At 43.3% G+C, this 19,486-nt stretch overlaps 8 non-coding genes and 4 pseudogenes across 8 annotated transcripts; all 12 read right to left on the bottom strand.

The window, feature by feature from the left end:
• Window positions 1-187: 187 nt before the first annotated feature.
• LOC141211811 (U2 spliceosomal RNA) lies at window positions 188-267 on the bottom strand (annotated as a pseudogene).
• Window positions 268-1,382: 1,115 nt separating this feature from the next.
• LOC141212089 (U2 spliceosomal RNA) lies at window positions 1,383-1,573 on the bottom strand. Its single transcript, XR_012281907.1, has one exon. It is a non-coding gene; the product is annotated as a U2 spliceosomal RNA (small nuclear RNA).
• A 1,109-nt stretch (window positions 1,574-2,682) lies between these two features.
• Window positions 2,683-2,873, bottom strand: LOC141212090 (U2 spliceosomal RNA). The gene has a single exon (XR_012281908.1). It is a non-coding gene; the product is annotated as a U2 spliceosomal RNA (small nuclear RNA).
• Window positions 2,874-3,985: 1,112 nt separating this feature from the next.
• Window positions 3,986-4,176, bottom strand: LOC141212091 (U2 spliceosomal RNA). Its single transcript, XR_012281909.1, has one exon. It is a non-coding gene; the product is annotated as a U2 spliceosomal RNA (small nuclear RNA).
• Window positions 4,177-5,291: 1,115 nt separating this feature from the next.
• LOC141211780 (U2 spliceosomal RNA) lies at window positions 5,292-5,480 on the bottom strand. Its single transcript, XR_012281701.1, has one exon. It is a non-coding gene; the product is annotated as a U2 spliceosomal RNA (small nuclear RNA).
• A 798-nt stretch (window positions 5,481-6,278) lies between these two features.
• LOC141211852 (U2 spliceosomal RNA) lies at window positions 6,279-6,370 on the bottom strand (annotated as a pseudogene).
• Window positions 6,371-7,485: 1,115 nt separating this feature from the next.
• LOC141212092 (U2 spliceosomal RNA) lies at window positions 7,486-7,676 on the bottom strand. The gene has a single exon (XR_012281910.1). It is a non-coding gene; the product is annotated as a U2 spliceosomal RNA (small nuclear RNA).
• Window positions 7,677-8,791: 1,115 nt separating this feature from the next.
• LOC141211785 (U2 spliceosomal RNA) lies at window positions 8,792-8,981 on the bottom strand. The gene has a single exon (XR_012281703.1). It is a non-coding gene; the product is annotated as a U2 spliceosomal RNA (small nuclear RNA).
• Window positions 8,982-9,779: 798 nt separating this feature from the next.
• Window positions 9,780-9,871, bottom strand: LOC141211880 (U2 spliceosomal RNA; annotated as a pseudogene).
• Window positions 9,872-10,986: 1,115 nt separating this feature from the next.
• Window positions 10,987-11,177, bottom strand: LOC141212094 (U2 spliceosomal RNA). Its single transcript, XR_012281911.1, has one exon. It is a non-coding gene; the product is annotated as a U2 spliceosomal RNA (small nuclear RNA).
• A 1,115-nt stretch (window positions 11,178-12,292) lies between these two features.
• Window positions 12,293-12,504, bottom strand: LOC141211651 (U2 spliceosomal RNA; annotated as a pseudogene).
• Window positions 12,505-18,888: 6,384 nt separating this feature from the next.
• LOC141212095 (U2 spliceosomal RNA) lies at window positions 18,889-19,079 on the bottom strand. Its single transcript, XR_012281912.1, has one exon. It is a non-coding gene; the product is annotated as a U2 spliceosomal RNA (small nuclear RNA).
• Window positions 19,080-19,486: the final 407 nt, after the last annotated feature.

Here is a 19,486-nt window from a genome sequence, read left to right on the forward strand (position 1 = left end):
ATTCCCCGAAAGGTCTTTGTCTCGATGATTTTCTTCCTCGAAGATTCCACAGGACAGCCCGATTCTTCTCCGAGTCTTCGTCTTCTTCTGGATTCTTTAGAGCTTCTTCCTCCCACCGATATCCGCCTTCGTTCTCTGATGTCAGCTGGGCTCCGAAGCTCTTCTCCTTCCGAGTTCGATCGCTCTCATCAAGTGTAGATCGTAGCTCTTGTGTTCTTAAAAGAACAGATACTACACTTGATCTTAGCCAAAAGGCCGAGAAGCGATAACCAGAATTGGTTTCAAACTACGGAGCCACCCAAGGATCCTGAAAAGTCCATTTGTGGAGATGAGCTCCTGGACTCCCGTTAAGAAGACATGTTGTCAACCTCTAGATCCCTTACATGCCTGCACTTTTCGGCTTGCTGCTGCTGCAATCCACGCGTTTTAGATCTGCATAACTCCACCTCTTTAAACACAGCACCTTCACCCCCTGCTGTTCCCACCCGCCTCAACACCGTTGGAAGGGAGGAGAACCAATTAAGGCGGGGGGTGGGGTGGAACGAGCAGCTGTCTACCCTTAGCAGGAGGGCTCCTGATTACATACCTCTCCTGCTGCTGCTGCTGCTGGCTGTCCAGCAGCAGACTGAAGGTGGCTGCTGCTGTGCACAGGTATATAAAGGCTCAGAGCCTATTATGACACGCGCAGCCAGCGTTCCATTGCCACATTCCATCTACTGCAGGCAGGATACCTGGCTGGCTGAATGTCGCTGAGAAGCTCACAGAGACCGCCATAAGCAACAGTTTAACAGAATGCCACAGACTAATCAACCAAACTTTTTGGGTTGGGTTCTCTTTTATAGTCTGCAGGCATTAAATGAAAGAAGTCAGTGTTCCAGCAGAGGGAGACAACGTTTCAGAAAAGGCATTGTAGCAAACCAAAAAAGAAATTTTAAGCGCAGCAGAGTAACCAGCGCACATACCTGTTAGCTCAGGTGAGTTTAAAAGGCTGCTGTTGATAACAAGGGCATTTGCTAAATAGATGGTGTGTGTGCAACAATATACTGAAAGGTCAATTATATTGTGCAGCTTATCTCACCACCTGTAGTTATTTAGGTGAAAGCTCCAAAATGCTTGCCTAATATGTCTGTTTATCCAAAAGGAAGTAAAAAGGGAGAGCTAGAAAGATAGCATTGCATCACATTACATGGCAATGCAATGCACAGTTGCTGAAGTTGAACCAAAATGAGCTTGTAATCTGGCTTCTGCAACTTTGAACATGAAAAATCCAATGAGGAGAAGAAAAGCAAAGCCAAAGAGTCCATCCCAAAATCCGACAAACAAGCAAAATGAACAAAAAACATTGAATTCAATTCTTTCTGATTTTAGAAACTGCATTAAAGAAGGGGTGCACCGGTCCTGGAGATACTGCAATACCAGGTCAATGCGTGGAGTGGACAGAGCAAGCTCTTTTTCCATCTCCCTGTTCTAAAAATCCATTTAATATATGGTCCCCAGATAGGGGACGTATCAGATATTAAACTGATAAGAACAGATACTACACTTGATCTTAGCCAAAAGGCCGAGAAGCGATAACCAGAATTGGTTTCAAACTACAGAGCCACCCAAGGATCCTGAAAAGTCCATTTGTGGAGATGAGCTCCTGGACTCCCGTTAAGAAGACATGTTGTCAACCTCTAGATCCCTTACATGCCTGCACTTTTCGGCTTGCTGCTGCTGCAATCCACGCGTTTTAGATCTGCATAACTCCACCTCTTTAAACACAGCACCTTCACCCCCTGCTGTTCCCACCCGCCTCAACACCGTTGGAAGGGAGGAGAACCAATTAAGGCGGGGGGTGGGGTGGAACGAGCAGCTGTCTACCCTTAGCAGGAGGGCTCCTGATTACATACCTCTCCTGCTGCTGCTGGCTGTCCAGCAGCAGACTGAAGGTGGCTGCTGCTGTGCACAGGTATATAAAGGCTCAGAGCCTATTATGACACGCGCAGCCAGCGTTCCATTGCCACATTCCATCTACTGCAGGCAGGATACCTGGCTGGCTGAATGTCGCTGAGAAGCTCACAGAGACCGCCATAAGCAACAGTTTAACAGAATGCCACAGACTAATCAACCAAACTTTTTGGGTTGGGTTCTCTTTTATAGTCTGCAGGCATTAAATGAAAGAAGTCAGTGTTCCAGCAGAGGGAGACAACGTTTCAGAAAAGGCATTGTAGCAAACCAAAAAAGAAATTTTAAGCGCAGCAGAGTAACCAGCGCACATACCTGTTAGCTCAGGTGAGTTTAAAAGGCTGCTGTTGATAACAAGGGCATTTGCTAAATAGATGGTGTGTGTGCAACAATATACTGAAAGGTCAATTATATTGTGCAGCTTATCTCACCACCTGTAGTTATTTAGGTGAAAGCTCCAAAATGCTTGCCTAATATGTCTGTTTATCCAAAAGGAAGTAAAAAGGGAGAGCTAGAAAGATAGCATTGCATCACATTACATGGCAATGCAATGCACAGTTGCTGAAGTTGAACCAAAATGAGCTTGTAATCTGGCTTCTGCAACTTTGAACATGAAAAATCCAATGAGGAGAAGAAGAGCAAAGCCAAAGAGTCCATCCCAAAATCCGACAAACAAGCAAAATGAACAAAAAACATTGAATTCAATTCTTTCTGATTTTAGAAACTGCATTAAAGAAGGGGTGCACCGGTCCTGGAGATACTGCAATACCAGGTCAATGCGTGGAGTGGACAGAGCAAGCTCTTTTTCCATCTCCCTGTTCTAAAAATCCATTTAATATATGGTCCCCAGATAGGGGACGTATCAGATATTAAACTGATAAGAACAGATACTACACTTGATCTTAGCCAAAAGGCCGAGAAGCGATAACCAGAATTGGTTTCAAACTACGGAGCCACCCAAGGATCCTGAAAAGTCCATTTGTGGAGATGAGCTCCTGGACTCCCGTTAAGAAGACATGTTGTCAACCTCTAGATCCCTTACATGCCTGCACTTTTCGGCTTGCTGCTGCTGCAATCCACGCGTTTTAGATCTGCATAACTCCACCTCTTTAAACACAGCACCTTCACCCCCTGCTGTTCCCACCCGCCTCAACACCGTTGGAAGGGAGGAGAACCAATTAAGGCGGGGGGTGGGGTGGAACGAGCAGCTGTCTACCCTTAGCAGGAGGGCTCCTGATTACATACCTCTCCTGCTGCTGCTGCTGCTGGCTGTCCAGCAGCAGACTGAAGGTGGCTGCTGCTGTGCACAGGTATATAAAGGCTCAGAGCCTATTATGACACGCGCAGCCAGCGTTCCATTGCCACATTCCATCTACTGCAGGCAGGATACCTGGCTGGCTGAATGTCGCTGAGAAGCTCACAGAGACCGCCATAAGCAACAGTTTAACAGAATGCCACAGACTAATCAACCAAACTTTTTGGGTTGGGTTCTCTTTTATAGTCTGCAGGCATTAAATGAAAGAAGTCAGTGTTCCAGCAGAGGGAGACAACGTTTCAGAAAAGGCATTGTAGCAAACCAAAAAAGAAATTTTAAGCGCAGCAGAGTAACCAGCGCACATACCTGTTAGCTCAGGTGAGTTTAAAAGGCTGCTGTTGATAACAAGGGCATTTGCTAAATAGATGGTGTGTGTGCAACAATATACTGAAAGGTCAATTATATTGTGCAGCTTATCTCACCACCTGTAGTTATTTAGGTGAAAGCTCCAAAATGCTTGCCTAATATGTCTGTTTATCCAAAAGGAAGTAAAAAGGGAGAGCTAGAAAGATAGCATTGCATCACATTACATGGCAATGCAATGCACAGTTGCTGAAGTTGAACCAAAATGAGCTTGTAATCTGGCTTCTGCAACTTTGAACATGAAAAATCCAATGAGAAGAAAAGCAAAGCCAAAGAGTCCATCCCAAAATCCGACAAACAAGCAAAATGAACAAAAAACATTGAATTCAATTCTTTCTGATTTTAGAAACTGCATTAAAGAAGGGGTGCACCGGTCCTGGAGATACTGCAATACCAGGTCAATGCGTGGAGTGGACAGAGCAAGCTCTTTTTCCATCTCCCTGTTCTAAAAATCCATTTAATATATGGTCCCCAGATAGGGGACGTATCAGATATTAAACTGATAAGAACAGATACTACACTTGATCTTAGCCAAAAGGCCGAGAAGCGATAACCAGAATTGGTTTCAAACTACGGAGCCACCCAAGGATCCTGAAAAGTCCATTTGTGGAGATGAGCTCCTGGACTCCCGTTAAGAAGACATGTTGTCAACCTCTAGATCCCTTACATGCCTGCACTTTTCGGCTTGCTGCTGCTGCAATCCACGCGTTTTAGATCTGCATAACTCCACCTCTTTAAACACAGCACCTTCACCCCCTGCTGTTCCCACCCGCCTCAACACCGTTGGAAGGGAGGAGAACCAATTAAGGCGGGGGGAGGGGTGGAACGAGCAGCTGTCTACCCTTAGCAGGAGGGCTCCTGATTACATACCTCTCCTGCTGCTGCTGCTGCTGGCTGTCCAGCAGCAGACTGAAGGTGGCTGCTGCTGTGCACAGGTATATAAAGGCTCAGAGCCTATTATGACACGCGCAGCCAGCGTTCCATTGCCACATTCCATCTACTGCAGGCAGGATACCTGGCTGGCTGAATGTCGCTGAGAAGCTCACAGAGACCGCCATAAGCAACAGTTTAACAGAATGCCACAGACTAATCAACCAAACTTTTTGGGTTGGGTTCTCTTTTATAGTCTGCAGGCATTAAATGAAAGAAGTCAGTGTTCCAGCAGAGGGAGACAACGTTTCAGAAAAGGCATTGTAGCAAACCAAAAAAGAAATTTTAAGCGCAGCAGAGTAACCAGCGCACATACCTGTTAGCTCAGGTGAGTTTAAAAGGCTGCTGTTGATAACAAGGGCATTTGCTAAATAGATGGTGTGTGTGCAACAATATACTGAAAGGTCAATTATATTGTGCAGCTTATCTCACCACCTGTAGTTATTTAGGTGAAAGCTCCAAAATGCTTGCCTAATATGTCTGTTTATCCAAAAGGAAGTAAAAAGGGAGAGCTAGAAAGATAGCATTGCATCACATTACATGGCAATGCAATGCACAGTTGCTGAAGTTGAACCAAAATGAGCTTGTAATCTGGCTTCTGCAACTTTGAACATGAAAAATCCAATGAGGAGAAGAAAAGCAAAGCCAAAGAGTCCATCCCAAAATCCGACAAACAAGCAAAATGAACAAAAAACATTGAATTCAATTCTTTCTGATTTTAGAAACTGCATTAAAGAAGGGGTGCACCGGTCCTGGAGATACTGCAATACCAGGTCAATGCGTGGAGTGGACAGAGCAAGCTCTTTTTCCATCTCCCTGTTCTAAAAATCCATTTAATATATGGTCCCCAGATAGGGGACGTATCAGATATTAAACTGATAAGAACAGATTTTTTTTTTTTTTTTTTTTTTTTTGAAAGCCCGAATTCGTGTACAAAACCCGAGTGCGCTTAAAAAAGTGACAAGTGCCACAAAAAAAGTGCACTAGGATGCTGGTCTTCTTGAAACCCTCTCCAAAAGGAGAAGGGTCCCCCAAACCATTCCCCGTCCCTCCGAGCCAGAAGGCCACAGCGAGGAACAGGGACAAATAGCCACCTCCAGCCGAAACCAGAGGTGACCCAATCTTGCCCCCAATACCTGCCCGAGTTCTCACCCGAGCAAGGCACTGGGAGCCAAAAGACTGTGCTCCCCTCCCGGAAGAGGGGAGCCAACATCGCTCTCCTCCCGAAAGAGGAGAGCCAGGGGGGTTCAGGGGGGATCGGAACCTGATGGCCACACACTCCCCCCCTAGACCTGCCAAGAGAGGAACCCGTTAGGGAACCGCATCCCGACAAAATCCTAGTAAGGACGTGGACACACGTGAATAAGTGGACACACAGTGACAAAAAAAATTAAATAAATAGTGAAGGTTTCACAGTATAATACTGCCCGGACCTTCGACCGGGAATTGAAAAATTCCCCATCCTAAGGCCAGAAGGCCCGGAATAAGGGTGTGTGCGAAGAAAGAAAATTTGAAGTGCTTGTGCAAATGTGCCATAAACTCAAGTGGGGTTCCCAATCCCAGTGAGTTAAGGCACCCCAGGGTCACCACTCCTGGGGCACTTCACACTTCGGGCTTTCGATCTTCCCCGGCCCAATGGCGTCGATCCTGGGGGGCCATGCTTTCCACCAGATGACTATATTAGCCACCTGGCGTACTAACAAGCGCCTAAACCCCAGTGTGCATAATGTATCAATCTACTAGGGCGGCCAACATCCAAAACCGCTTTTTCGAAAGATACTACACTTGATCTTAGCCAAAAGGCCGAGAAGCGATAACCAGAATTGGTTTCAAACTACGGAGCCACCCAAGGATCCTGAAAAGTCCATTTGTGGAGATGAGCTCCTGGACTCCCGTTAAGAAGACATGTTGTCAACCTCTAGATCCCTTACATGCCTGCACTTTTCGGCTTGCTGCTGCTGCAATCCACGCGTTTTAGATCTGCATAACTCCACCTCTTTAAACACAGCACCTTCACCCCCTGCTGTTCCCACCCGCCTCAACACCGTTGGAAGGGAGGAGAACCAATTAAGGCGGGGGGTGGGGTGGAACGAGCAACTGTCTACCCTTAGCAGGAGGGCTCCTGATTACATACCTCTCCTGCTGCTGCTGCTGCTGGCTGTCCAGCAGCAGACTGAAGGTGGCTGCTGCTGTGCACAGGTATATAAAGGCTCAGAGCCTATTATGACACGCGCAGCCAGCGTTCCATTGCCACATTCCATCTACTGCAGGCAGGATACCTGGCTGGCTGAATGTCGCTGAGAAGCTCACAGAGACCGCCATAAGCAACAGTTTAACAGAATGCCACAGACTAATCAACCAAACTTTTTGGGTTGGGTTCTCTTTTATAGTCTGCAGGCATTAAATGAAAGAAGTCAGTGTTCCAGCAGAGGGAGACAACGTTTCAGAAAAGGCATTGTAGCAAACCAAAAAAGAAATTTTAAGCGCAGCAGAGTAACCAGCGCACATACCTGTTAGCTCAGGTGAGTTTAAAAGGCTGCTGTTGATAACAAGGGCATTTGCTAAATAGATGGTGTGTGTGCAACAATATACTGAAAGGTCAATTATATTGTGCAGCTTATCTCACCACCTGTAGTTATTTAGGTGAAAGCTCCAAAATGCTTGCCTAATATGTCTGTTTATCCAAAAGGAAGTAAAAAGGGAGAGCTAGAAAGATAGCATTGCATCACATTACATGGCAATGCAATGCACAGTTGCTGAAGTTGAACCAAAATGAGCTTGTAATCTGGCTTCTGCAACTTTGAACATGAAAAATCCAATGAGGAGAAGAAAAGCAAAGCCAAAGAGTCCATCCCAAAATCCGACAAACAAGCAAAATGAACAAAAAACATTGAATTCAATTCTTTCTGATTTTAGAAACTGCATTAAAGAAGGGGTGCACCGGTCCTGGAGATACTGCAATACCAGGTCAATGCGTGGAGTGGACAGAGCAAGCTCTTTTTCCATCTCCCTGTTCTAAAAATCCATTTAATATATGGTCCCCAGATAGGGGACGTATCAGATATTAAACTGATAAGAACAGATACTACACTTGATCTTAGCCAAAAGGCCGAGAAGCGATAACCAGAATTGGTTTCAAACTACGGAGCCACCCAAGGATCCTGAAAAGTCCATTTGTGGAGATGAGCTCCTGGACTCCCGTTAAGAAGACATGTTGTCAACCTCTAGATCCCTTACATGCCTGCACTTTTCGGCTTGCTGCTGCTGCAATCCACGCGTTTTAGATCTGCATAACTCCACCTCTTTAAACACAGCACCTTCACCCCCTGCTGTTCCCACCCGCCTCAACACCGTTGGAAGGGAGGAGAACCAATTAAGGCGGGGGGTGGGGTGGAACGAGCAGCTGTCTACCCTTAGCAGGAGGGCTCCTGATTACATACCTCTCCTGCTGCTGCTGCTGCTGGCTGTCCAGCAGCAGACTGAAGGTGGCTGCTGCTGTGCACAGGTATATAAAGGCTCAGAGCCTATTATGACACGCGCAGCCAGCGTTCCATTGCCACATTCCATCTACTGCAGGCAGGATACCTGGCTGGCTGAATGTCGCTGAGAAGCTCACAGAGACCGCCATAAGCAACAGTTTAACAGAATGCCACAGACTAATCAACCAAACTTTTTGGGTTGGGTTCTCTTTTATAGTCTGCAGGCATTAAATGAAAGAAGTCAGTGTTCCAGCAGAGGGAGACAACGTTTCAGAAAAGGCATTGTAGCAAACCAAAAAAGAAATTTTAAGCGCAGCAGAGTAACCGGCGCACATACCTGTTAGCTCAGGTGAGTTTAAAAGGCTGCTGTTGATAACAAGGGCATTTGCTAAATAGATGGTGTGTGTGCAACAATATACTGAAAGGTCAATTATATTGTGCAGCTTATCTCACCACCTGTAGTTATTTAGGTGAAAGCTCCAAAATGCTTGCCTAATATGTCTGTTTATCCAAAAGGAAGTAAAAAGGGAGAGCTAGAAAGATAGCATTGCATCACATTACATGGCAATGCAATGCACAGTTGCTGAAGTTGAACCAAAATGAGCTTGTAATCTGGCTTCTGCAACTTTGAACATGAAAAATCCAATGAGGAGAAGAAGAGCAAAGCCAAAGAGTCCATCCCAAAATCCGACAAACAAGCAAAATGAACAAAAAACATTGAATTCAATTCTTTCTGATTTTAGAAACTGCATTAAAGAAGGGGTGCACCGGTCCTGGAGATACTGCAATACCAGGTCAATGCGTGGAGTGGACAGAGCAAGCTCTTTTTCCATCTCCCTGTTCTAAAAATCCATTTAATATATGGTCCCCAGATAGGGGACGTATCAGATATTAAACTGATAAGAACAGATTTTTTTTTTTTTTTTTTTTTTTTTTGAAAGCCCGAATTCGTGTACAAAACCCGAGTGCGCTTAAAAAAGTGACAAGTGCCACAAAAAAAGTGCACTAGGATGCTGGTCTTCTTGAAACCCTCTCCAAAAGGAGAAGGGTCCCCCAAACCATTCCCCGTCCCTCCGAGCCAGAAGGCCACAGCGAGGAACAGGGACAAATAGCCACCTCCAGCCGAAACCAGAGGTGACCCAATCTTGCCCCCAATACCTGCCCGAGTTCTCACCCGAGCAAGGCACTGGGAGCCAAAAGACTGTGCTCCCCTCCCGGAAGAGGGGAGCCAACATCGCTCTCCTCCCGAAAGAGGAGAGCCAGGGGGGTTCAGGGGGGATCGGAACCTGATGGCCACACACTCCCCCCCTAGACCTGCCAAGAGAGGAACCCGTTAGGGAACCGCATCCCGACAAAATCCTAGTAAGGACGTGGACACACGTGAATAAGTGGACACACAGTGACAAAAAAAATTAAATAAATAGTGAAGGTTTCACAGTATAATACTGCCCGGACCTTCGACCGGGAATTGAAAAATTCCCCATCCTAAGGCCAGAAAGCCCGGAATAAGGGTGTGTGCGAAGAAAGAAAATTTGAAGTGCTTGTGCAAATGTGCCATAAACTCAAGTGGGGTTCCCAATCCCAGTGAGTTAAGGCACCCCAGGGTCACCACTCCTGGGGCACTTCACACTTCGGGCTTTCGATCTTCCCCGGCCCAATGGCGTCGATCCTGGGGGGCCATGCTTTCCACCAGATGACTATATTAGCCACCTGGCGTACTAACAAGCGCCTAAACCCCAGTGTGCATAATGTATCAATCTACTAGGGCGGCCAACATCCAAAACCGCCTTTTCGAAAGATACTACACTTGATCTTAGCCAAAAGGCCGAGAAGCGATAACCAGAATTGGTTTCAAACTACGGAGCCACCCAAGGATCCTGAAAAGTCCATTTGTGGAGATGAGCTCCTGGACTCCCGTTAAGAAGACATGTTGTCAACCTCTAGATCCCTTACATGCCTGCACTTTTCGGCTTGCTGCTGCTGCAATCCACGCGTTTTAGATCTGCATAACTCCACCTCTTTAAACACAGCACCTTCACCCCCTGCTGTTCCCACCCGCCTCAACACCGTTGGAAGGGAGGAGAACCAATTAAGGCGGGGGGTGGGGTGGAACGAGCAACTGTCTACCCTTAGCAGGAGGGCTCCTGATTACATACCTCTCCTGCTGCTGCTGCTGCTGGCTGTCCAGCAGCAGACTGAAGGTGGCTGCTGCTGTGCACAGGTATATAAAGGCTCAGAGCCTATTATGACACGCGCAGCCAGCGTTCCATTGCCACATTCCATCTACTGCAGGCAGGATACCTGGCTGGCTGAATGTCGCTGAGAAGCTCACAGAGACCGCCATAAGCAACAGTTTAACAGAATGCCACAGACTAATCAACCAAACTTTTTGGGTTGGGTTCTCTTTTATAGTCTGCAGGCATTAAATGAAAGAAGTCAGTGTTCCAGCAGAGGGAGACAACGTTTCAGAAAAGGCATTGTAGCAAACCAAAAAAGAAATTTTAAGCGCAGCAGAGTAACCGGCGCACATACCTGTTAGCTCAGGTGAGTTTAAAAGGCTGCTGTTGATAACAAGGGCATTTGCTAAATAGATGGTGTGTGTGCAACAATATACTGAAAGGTCAATTATATTGTGCAGCTTATCTCACCACCTGTAGTTATTTAGGTGAAAGCTCCAAAATGCTTGCCTAATATGTCTGTTTATCCAAAAGGAAGTAAAAAGGGAGAGCTAGAAAGATAGCATTGCATCACATTACATGGCAATGCAATGCACAGTTGCTGAAGTTGAACCAAAATGAGCTTGTAATCTGGCTTCTGCAACTTTGAACATGAAAAATCCAATGAGGAGAAGAAAAGCAAAGCCAAAGAGTCCATCCCAAAATCCGACAAACAAGCAAAATGAACAAAAAACATTGAATTCAATTCTTTCTGATTTTAGAAACTGCATTAAAGAAGGGGTGCACCGGTCCTGGAGATACTGCAATACCAGGTCAATGCGTGGAGTGGACAGAGCAAGCTCTTTTTCCATCTCCCTGTTCTAAAAATCCATTTAATATATGGTCCCCAGATAGGGGACGTATCAGATATTAAACTGATAAGAACAGATACTACACTTGATCTTAGCCAAAAGGCCGAGAAGCGATAACCAGAATTGGTTTCAAACTACGGAGCCACCCAAGGATCCTGAAAAGTCCATTTGTGGAGATGAGCTCCTGGACTCCCGTTAAGAAGACATGTTGTCAACCTCTAGATCCCTTACATGCCTGCACTTTTCGGCTTGCTGCTGCTGCAATCCACGCGTTTTAGATCTGCATAACTCCACCTCTTTAAACATAGTACCTTCACCCCCTGCTGTTCCCACCCGCCTCAACACCGTTGGAAGGGAGGAGAACCAATTAAGGCGGGGGGTGGGGTGGAACGAGCAGCTGTCTACCCTTAGCAGGAGGGCTCCTGATTACATACCTCTCCTGCTGCTGCTGCTGCTGGCTGTCCAGCAGCAGACTGAAGGTGGCTGCTGCTGTGCACAGGTATATAAAGGCTCAGAGCCTATTATGACACGCGCAGCCAGCGTTCCATTGCCACATTCCATCTACTGCAGGCAGGATACCTGGCTGGCTGAATGTCGCTGAGAAGCTCACAGAGACCGCCATAAGCAACAGTTTAACAGAATGCCACAGACTAATCAACCAAACTTTTTGGGTTGGGTTCTCTTTTATAGTCTGCAGGCATTAAATGAAAGAAGTCAGTGTTCCAGCAGAGGGAGACAACGTTTCAGAAAAGGCATTGTAGCAAACCAAAAAAGAAATTTTAAGCGCAGCAGAGTAACCAGCGCACATACCTGTTAGCTCAGGTGAGTTTAAAAGGCTGCTGTTGATAACAAGGGCATTTGCTAAATAGATGGTGTGTGTGCAACAATATACTGAAAGGTCAATTATATTGTGCAGCTTATCTCACCACCTGTAGTTATTTAGGTGAAAGCTCCAAAATGCTTGCCTAATATGTCTGTTTATCCAAAAGGAAGTAAAAAGGGAGAGCTAGAAAGATAGCATTGCATCACATTACATGGCAATGCAATGCACAGTTGCTGAAGTTGAACCAAAATGAGCTTGTAATCTGGCTTCTGCAACTTTGAACATGAAAAATCCAATGAGGAGAAGAAAAGCAAAGCCAAAGAGTCCATCCCAAAATCCGACAAACAAGCAAAATGAACAAAAAACATTGAATTCAATTCTTTCTGATTTTAGAAACTGCATTAAAGAAGGGGTGCACCGGTCCTGGAGATACTGCAATACCAGGTCAATGCGTGGAGTGGACAGAGCAAGCTCTTTTTCCATCTCCCTGTTCTAAAAATCCATTTAATATATGGTCCCCAGATAGGGGACGTATCAGATATTAAACTGATAAGAACAGATTTTTTTTTTTTTTTTTTTAGACTCAGATTACAAAGTCTTGGAATCAACAAAAAGATAAGAAGACTCAAATCCATCATCGTGCATTCTACCAATTTTAATACTTCTCCAAATCTTTTATTTTCTTTTTCTTTTATATATATATATTTATTTATTTTTTCCCTCTTTTTTTTTTTTAAAAAAAATTATATAGTTTTGGCTATTTTTTTTTGTTTGTTTTTGTTTTTGTTTTTTTGTTTTTCCACAGGTTTTCAAAAAATCAAAGCTTACAAGGTAAGTTCATTCCATTTACATTGTTTCCATTTCTCATTTGCTTTCACCTTGCCAAGCGTCATTTTGTCCCTCCAGAAATACATGTACAAATAACTTAGACATAATTTAATACACTGGTCGACTGTTACTTCCTTATGTTTAAACACTAAAATGTTCCTTGCTTTCCACAATGCCGCCTTCACACATGCAATAATAATCCATACAATTTTAAAATCCTCCTCTCTTATCCCCATCCCATAAAATACTCTGTAAAAATCCAAAAAATTAACAGTACTCACAGCTCTCACTATATTGCACACTTTCCTCCATATTGTCTGTGCAAAATTACAATTCCAGAAGATGTGCATGGGTGTTTCACTATTCCCACACCTGGATCTTGGGCACACTTCAGATCTTACCAACCCACGCCTGTGTTGGAACTCACGGGTTGGCAGGCAGTCTTTTACTATACACCAGAGTAAATCCCTGTGTTCATTAGATAACACACTATAATTTACATTCATCCAGATTCTTTCCACAATTTTGAATGAAAAATGTTCCACAGGACTGATACCTATTCTCTCTTCCAGGATTTTTAGGATTTTTTTATGGCATTTAAGAACATTTATTTCGACCATCTTAAGTTTAAAATCTCTTAAAATTTTTTCTAAAACAATATAATTTCCTGGAGGTAAAAACCTATAAGGCCTATTTAGAGACATCTCCAACCATTTATAATTTCTAATATAGAAACCTAAATTATATATAGAAAACAACTTTAGCTTAGAGCCTGGTCCTAATAAAGTGCATACACAGTTCGCTACATACTTTGCATATAAAAAGGACCTAATATCCGGAAAACCTTTCCCACCTTTTTTCTTTGATTTATATATCTCCTCTCTCTTTACTCTTTCCATCTTGGATCTCCATAAAAAATTAAAACATACCTTAATAACTCTCTTCATGATATTATTTTGGGGGATAAAAACTGTTGAGACATATAAAAACATTGGGAGTAAAACCTGTCTAATAATTAAAATTTTTCCTTCCAGGGTAAGATCTCTCAACTGCCAGAAAGTAATCTTTTTCTTAACTCTTTCCAGCAGAGACTCCCAATTTCTTACATTACCACCTGACTCTGAGAAATAAATACCTAAAATTTTTACTTCATTCATTCTTGTTAATTTACACTCAGAATCTACAATAAAATCACCAACAGTTAAAATACCAGATTTTTCCATGTTAATTTTAAAACCCGATGCGCCCCCAAACCAATCCACTGTTCTTATGGCTCTGTTCATGCTTCTAGTGTCTTTAACTAAAACCGTCACATCATCCATATATGCCACCACTTTAACTTGTTCATTGCAACTCCCGGGAATAAAAAAAACATTGATTACCTTATCTCTCCTAAAAGCTGCTAAAAGTGGTTCAATTGCACAAATAAAAAGAATAGGGGATAAGGGACACCCCTGTTTAACGCCACAGTTTATTTTTACATTATCAGATAAAAAACCATTAATAGATATTTTGCTAAAACATGATTTGTAAAGAGATTTAATACGTTTGCTAAAAACATCCGGGCATCCCATTTTCTCTAAAACTGCAAATAAAAAATCATGGGCAACTCTATCGTACGCTTTTTCAAAATCCAAAGTAATTAGAGCAAGCTTTTGTTTTCTGTCTAAAACATCCCATAAAACATCCCTGATTAAAATCAATGAGTCGCTGATTCTCCGATTTGGCACTGCACACGTCTGATCCACTTCTATTACTGAGCCGATTACCTTTTTTAATCTATTTGCTAGTAACTTTGCATATACCTTACAGTCCGTATTTAAAAGGGTTATTGGTCTCCAATTTTTAATCAGTTCTTTATTTCCTTTCTTAAATAATAAAACAATAAGACCCTCCCACCACGACTCTGGGACACTAAAAGATGCTTCTGCTTCTAAAATTACTTCATAAAAATCCTCACCCATGATCTCCCATAAACACTTGTAAAATTCAACAGGTAGTCCATCTGCTCCCGGCGTTTTGTTATTTTGTAGCGTATTAATTGTATTAAAAACTTCCTCTTTAGTAAAATTCCCTATTAAAAAAGATTTATCTTCCGCATTAAAATTTTTTTCCAGTCCTTCTAAAAAATGTTTTTTTAGAGACACATCCGTGTTTTTAACAGAAAATAAATCATCATAAAATTCTTTTGCTTTCATCTTCTTCCCCTCCAAACTTGTTTCTCCTTCCAAAACCTTCATATAATCCTTCTTGTCACATATTTTTTTAAAAAAGAATTTTGTGCATTTTTCATCCTCGTCTAAAACTTTTACTCGGGAATTAAAAATAATTTCTTTACCTTTTTCTTTCAGGCAGTTTTGGATCTTTTCTTTTGTTGTTCGGATCGCCTCCTGCAGATCACATCCGTTATTTTCGAGGTGAAAAAAACATTGCAGTTTAGCATTAAGATCATTATAAAAAATACGTTTTGCAGCAGCTTTCTTCTTTCCTTCTTTAATAAAAAATATTTTTACCTCCTTCTTGACAAAATCCCACCAATTAAAAATAGATTTAAAAAACGTTTTTTTTAGCTTCAGTTTTTCATACAGCTTTTTAAAACCTTCCATAACCACCTCGTCTTGTAGTAGGGATACATTCAATTTCCAGTGTGACGGTCTTTTATCCACATCTGATTCTATTTTAAAACTACATTCTATTATTTTATGATCTGAAAAAGGTGTTGAATGCGTTTTAAAACCTGAGCATGTTAGGGCTTGAGATATAAAAATATAATCTATTCTGGATGAAACACCTCTCCCCACCCAAGTGACTTCATGCTCCTTTTTTTGTCCATCTAATGCCCATGTATCTTTAAGATTAAAAGCTGCTAAAATATTTCTAAGACATGAAGCTGACCCATCTTTTACATTTTTTAAATGACAATTAAAATCCCCACCTAAAACTAATGGATCTACTCCAGGTAAAAACAGCTGCAACAGTTCAAACAAATGTAATCTCAAGGCTTTTTCTGCATTTGCATACACATTAAAACACCTCACTTTCTTCCCATTTTTCTGCACATCAATTCTTAAAATCCTCCCAGGGTATATCTCTTCATAATTTACAATCTCCCAATCTTTAGAGCATAAAAACCCCACACCATCACTTTTTGACTCGTTCCCACCAGAAAAGCATAAGTTACCCTTCCATATACCCTGTAAATATTCATAGCTTATTTTTTTTGTCAAATTACATTCTTGTAGAAAGATAAAATCAATATTTTCATTATTTAAAAAATCATATAAAGCAGTTCTCTTATATAGGTCGTTAAACCCCTGAACATTCAGGGACATTGAGCGGATCATCTTCTAACATTTAGTGCAGGGCTCTTCCCTCCGCCCTCATTCTCTACTGCCGGAGAAGATGGGTCTACCTCCAGATCTGATACATCCGAAGATGACACACTCCCCAGCAGACTTGTTGCTTCTAATGCCTTTACTTTCCCACCACATGGTATTCCTTCATTATCACTTCTATCCACACTTCTTTTTAGAGATTTTTCTGTGCAGTCCATTTGTACCTGCGCGCAAGGTAAGCTCTGCGACAGGGAATTAGTAGGAGTGGACTCCACTACTTCTGGAATATCACTTTCCCCTCCACAACTACTCCCTTTACTTAGTGGAGAAATTTCTTGCAACATTTGACTCTTCTCTTCTCTCTTCTGATCTTCTTTCTTCTGTTCTTCTATCTTCTTCTTTTCATTCTTATCTTCTTTCTTCTTATCTTCTTTCTTCTGCTCTTCTCTCTTTTTCCTTTCCATCTGTTTCTTTATCTCCATGGCCCTTTTTTCTATGTCCTCTATCCTCTTCTGTTTTTCCTCTTCCTTCTTTCTCTTCCTTTCTTCCAACTTCCTTTCCTCTTCTTCTTGTGATTTTTTAACCCGTTCCTCCTTCTTCTTCTCCTTCATTGCCCGTCCCTCCTCTTCCTCTTTTCTCTTTCTTTCTGTCTCCTCCTTCTCACTCCTTTCTTTCTCCTCTTCCCCTTTTTCCTCTTCAGCAGCAATGCCTGCTTCCACATCGTCTTTAGCTTCTTGTTGCTGTTCTTCAGGCGATGTGTCCATCTCCTCTACATCCTTTTTCTTATTTTTAGGGCACTCATCCATCTGGTGAGGAGTACCCATGCAACTAAAACACTTGTTACATTCTGCATCCAGATGTCCATATTTTTTACACACACGGCAGTAGTGTGGCATCCCTGGGAAGAATAAATAACCGCGGCTATGGTTGATATAAACCTGCGGCGGAGGTCTGGACACGCCCCCCTCCTCATTCGGGTTCTTCCTAAATGATACCACATACACACGTTTCCCGTTCCACACTCCAAACTGTGTTTCCCCGCGTCTCTTAGGGATGATTTTGTCACAATACATTGATAGGTAACTTTCAACCTCAGAGTCTGTAATAAATGGACTAAACAAATGAATCGTCAGTACTTTCATTGAAAACTGAAAAGAGGGGATTACTTTCACCCCCTCCAGCTCTACCTTCTCTTTATTTACTTCATAAAGAGCGTAGGCACTTTCACACTGCGAGGCTTTATTAAGCGTAACATCATAAAGTCCTCGAGAAAAAAAAGATTGAAAGCAAAAAAGATGCTCCTTGTCGATCTTCAAGAGCTTACAAATAACATTGAAAATAAATTGAGAATCTTTCACCTGCCGGTGGTCAGGAGCAACCACGAACCTGATGGTGTCCTTCAGCGGATGCTCCTCCGAGAAATAATCATTCGGGTTGCTTGCTTGATTCTCCTTCCTTCCTCCAGGGTTTCTCCTTGTCTCCATGATTTTCCTCTTCTTTTCCAGATACCAAGGAAAATATCACACACGGATCGCAGCCTCCACGAAGTTCGTCCTCCCTCCAACACACCGTCCTCCGTAAAGAAAAGGCACTGCAGCTTTAGCACCGATTCCCAAAAGCAGCACTGGATATCTCCAAAGGCCAAGAATCGGTTCTGCCACCACAGTAACCTTCAGCCCAATGTCACAACCCACTACAGATCGTGCCAAAAGGCCGAGAAGCGATAACCAGAATTGGTTTCAAACTACGGAGCCACCCAAGGATCCTGAAAAGTCCATTTGTGGAGATGAGCTCCTGGACTCCCGTTAAGAAGACATGTTGTCAACCTCTAGATCCCTTACATGCCTGCACTTTTCGGCTTGCTGCTGCTGCAATCCACGCGTTTTAGATCTGCATAACTCCACCTCTTTAAACACAGCACCTTCACCCCCTGCTGTTCCCACCCGCCTCAACACCGTTGGAAGGGAGGAGAACCAATTAAGGCGGGGGGTGGGGTGGAACGAGCAGCTGTCTACCCTTAGCAGGAGGGCTCCTGATTACATACCTCTCCTGCTGCTGCTGCTGCTGGCTGTCCAGCAGCAGACTGAAGGTGGCTGCTGCTGTGCACAGGTATATAAAGGCTCAGAGCCTATTATGACACGCGCAGCCAGCGTTCCATTGCCACATTCCATCTACTGCAGGCAGGATACCTGGCTGGCTGAATGTCGCTGAGAAGCTCACAGAGACCGCCATAAGCAACAGTTTAACAGAATGCCACAGACTAATCAACCAAACTTTTTGGGTTGGGTTCTCTTTTATAGTCTGCAGGCATTAAATGAAAGAAGTCAGTGTTCCAGCAGAAGGAGACAACGTTTCAGAAAAGGCATTGTAGCAAACCAAAAAAGAAATTTTAAGCGCAGCAGAGTAACCAGCGCACATACCTGTTAGCTCAGGTGAGTTTAAAAGGCTGCTGTTGATAACAAGGGCATTTGCTAAATAGATGGTGTGTGTGCAACAATATACTGAAAGGTCAATTATATTGTGCAGCTTATCTCACCACCTGTAGTTATTTAGGTGAAAGCTCCAAAATGCTTGCCTAATATGTCTGTTTATCCAAAAGGAAGTAAAAAGGGAGAGCTAGAAAGATAGCATTGCATCACATTACATGGCAATGCAATGCACAGTTGCTGAAGTTGAACCAAAATGAGCTTGTAATCTGGCTTCTGCAACTTTGAACATGAAAAATCCAATGAGGAGAAGAAAAGCAAAGCCAAAGAGTCCATCCCAAAATCCGACAAACAAGCAAAATGAACAAAAAACATTGAATTCAATTCTTTCTGATTTTAGAAACTGCATTAAAGAAGGGGTGCACCGGTCCTGGAGATACTGCAATACCAGGTCAATGCGTGGAGTGGACAGAGCAAGCTCTTTTTCCATCTCCCTGTTCTAAAAATCCATTTAATATATGGTCCCCAGATAGGGGACGTATCAGATATTAAACTGATAAGAACAGATACTACACTTGATCTTAGCCAAAAGGCCGAGAAGCGATAACCAGAATTGGTTTCAAACTACGGAGCCACCCAAGGATCCTGAAAAGTCCATTTGTGGAGATGAGCTCCTGGACTCCCGTTAAGAAGACATGTTGTCAACCTCTAGATCCCTTACATGCCTGCACTTTTCGGCTTGCTGCTGCTGCAATCCACGCGTTTTAGATCTGCATAACTCCACCTCTTTAAACACAGCACCTTCACCCCCTGCTGTTCCCACCCGCCTCAACACCGTTGGAAGGGAGGAGAACCAATTAAGGCGGGGGGTGGGGTGGAACGAGCAGCTGTCTACCCTTAGCAGGAGGGCTCCTGATTACATACCTCTCCTGCTGCTGCTGCTGCTGGCTGTCCAGCAGCAGACTGAAGGTGGCTGCTGCTGTGCACAGGTATATAAAGGCTCAGAGCCTAT

The sequence above is a fragment of the Phyllobates terribilis genome, unplaced genomic scaffold, assembly GCF_046119375.1.
Source record: "Phyllobates terribilis strain yellow unplaced genomic scaffold, ASM4611937v1 Scaffold_170__1_contigs__length_4071412, whole genome shotgun sequence".
NCBI classification, from domain to species: domain Eukaryota; kingdom Metazoa; phylum Chordata; class Amphibia; order Anura; family Dendrobatidae; genus Phyllobates; species Phyllobates terribilis.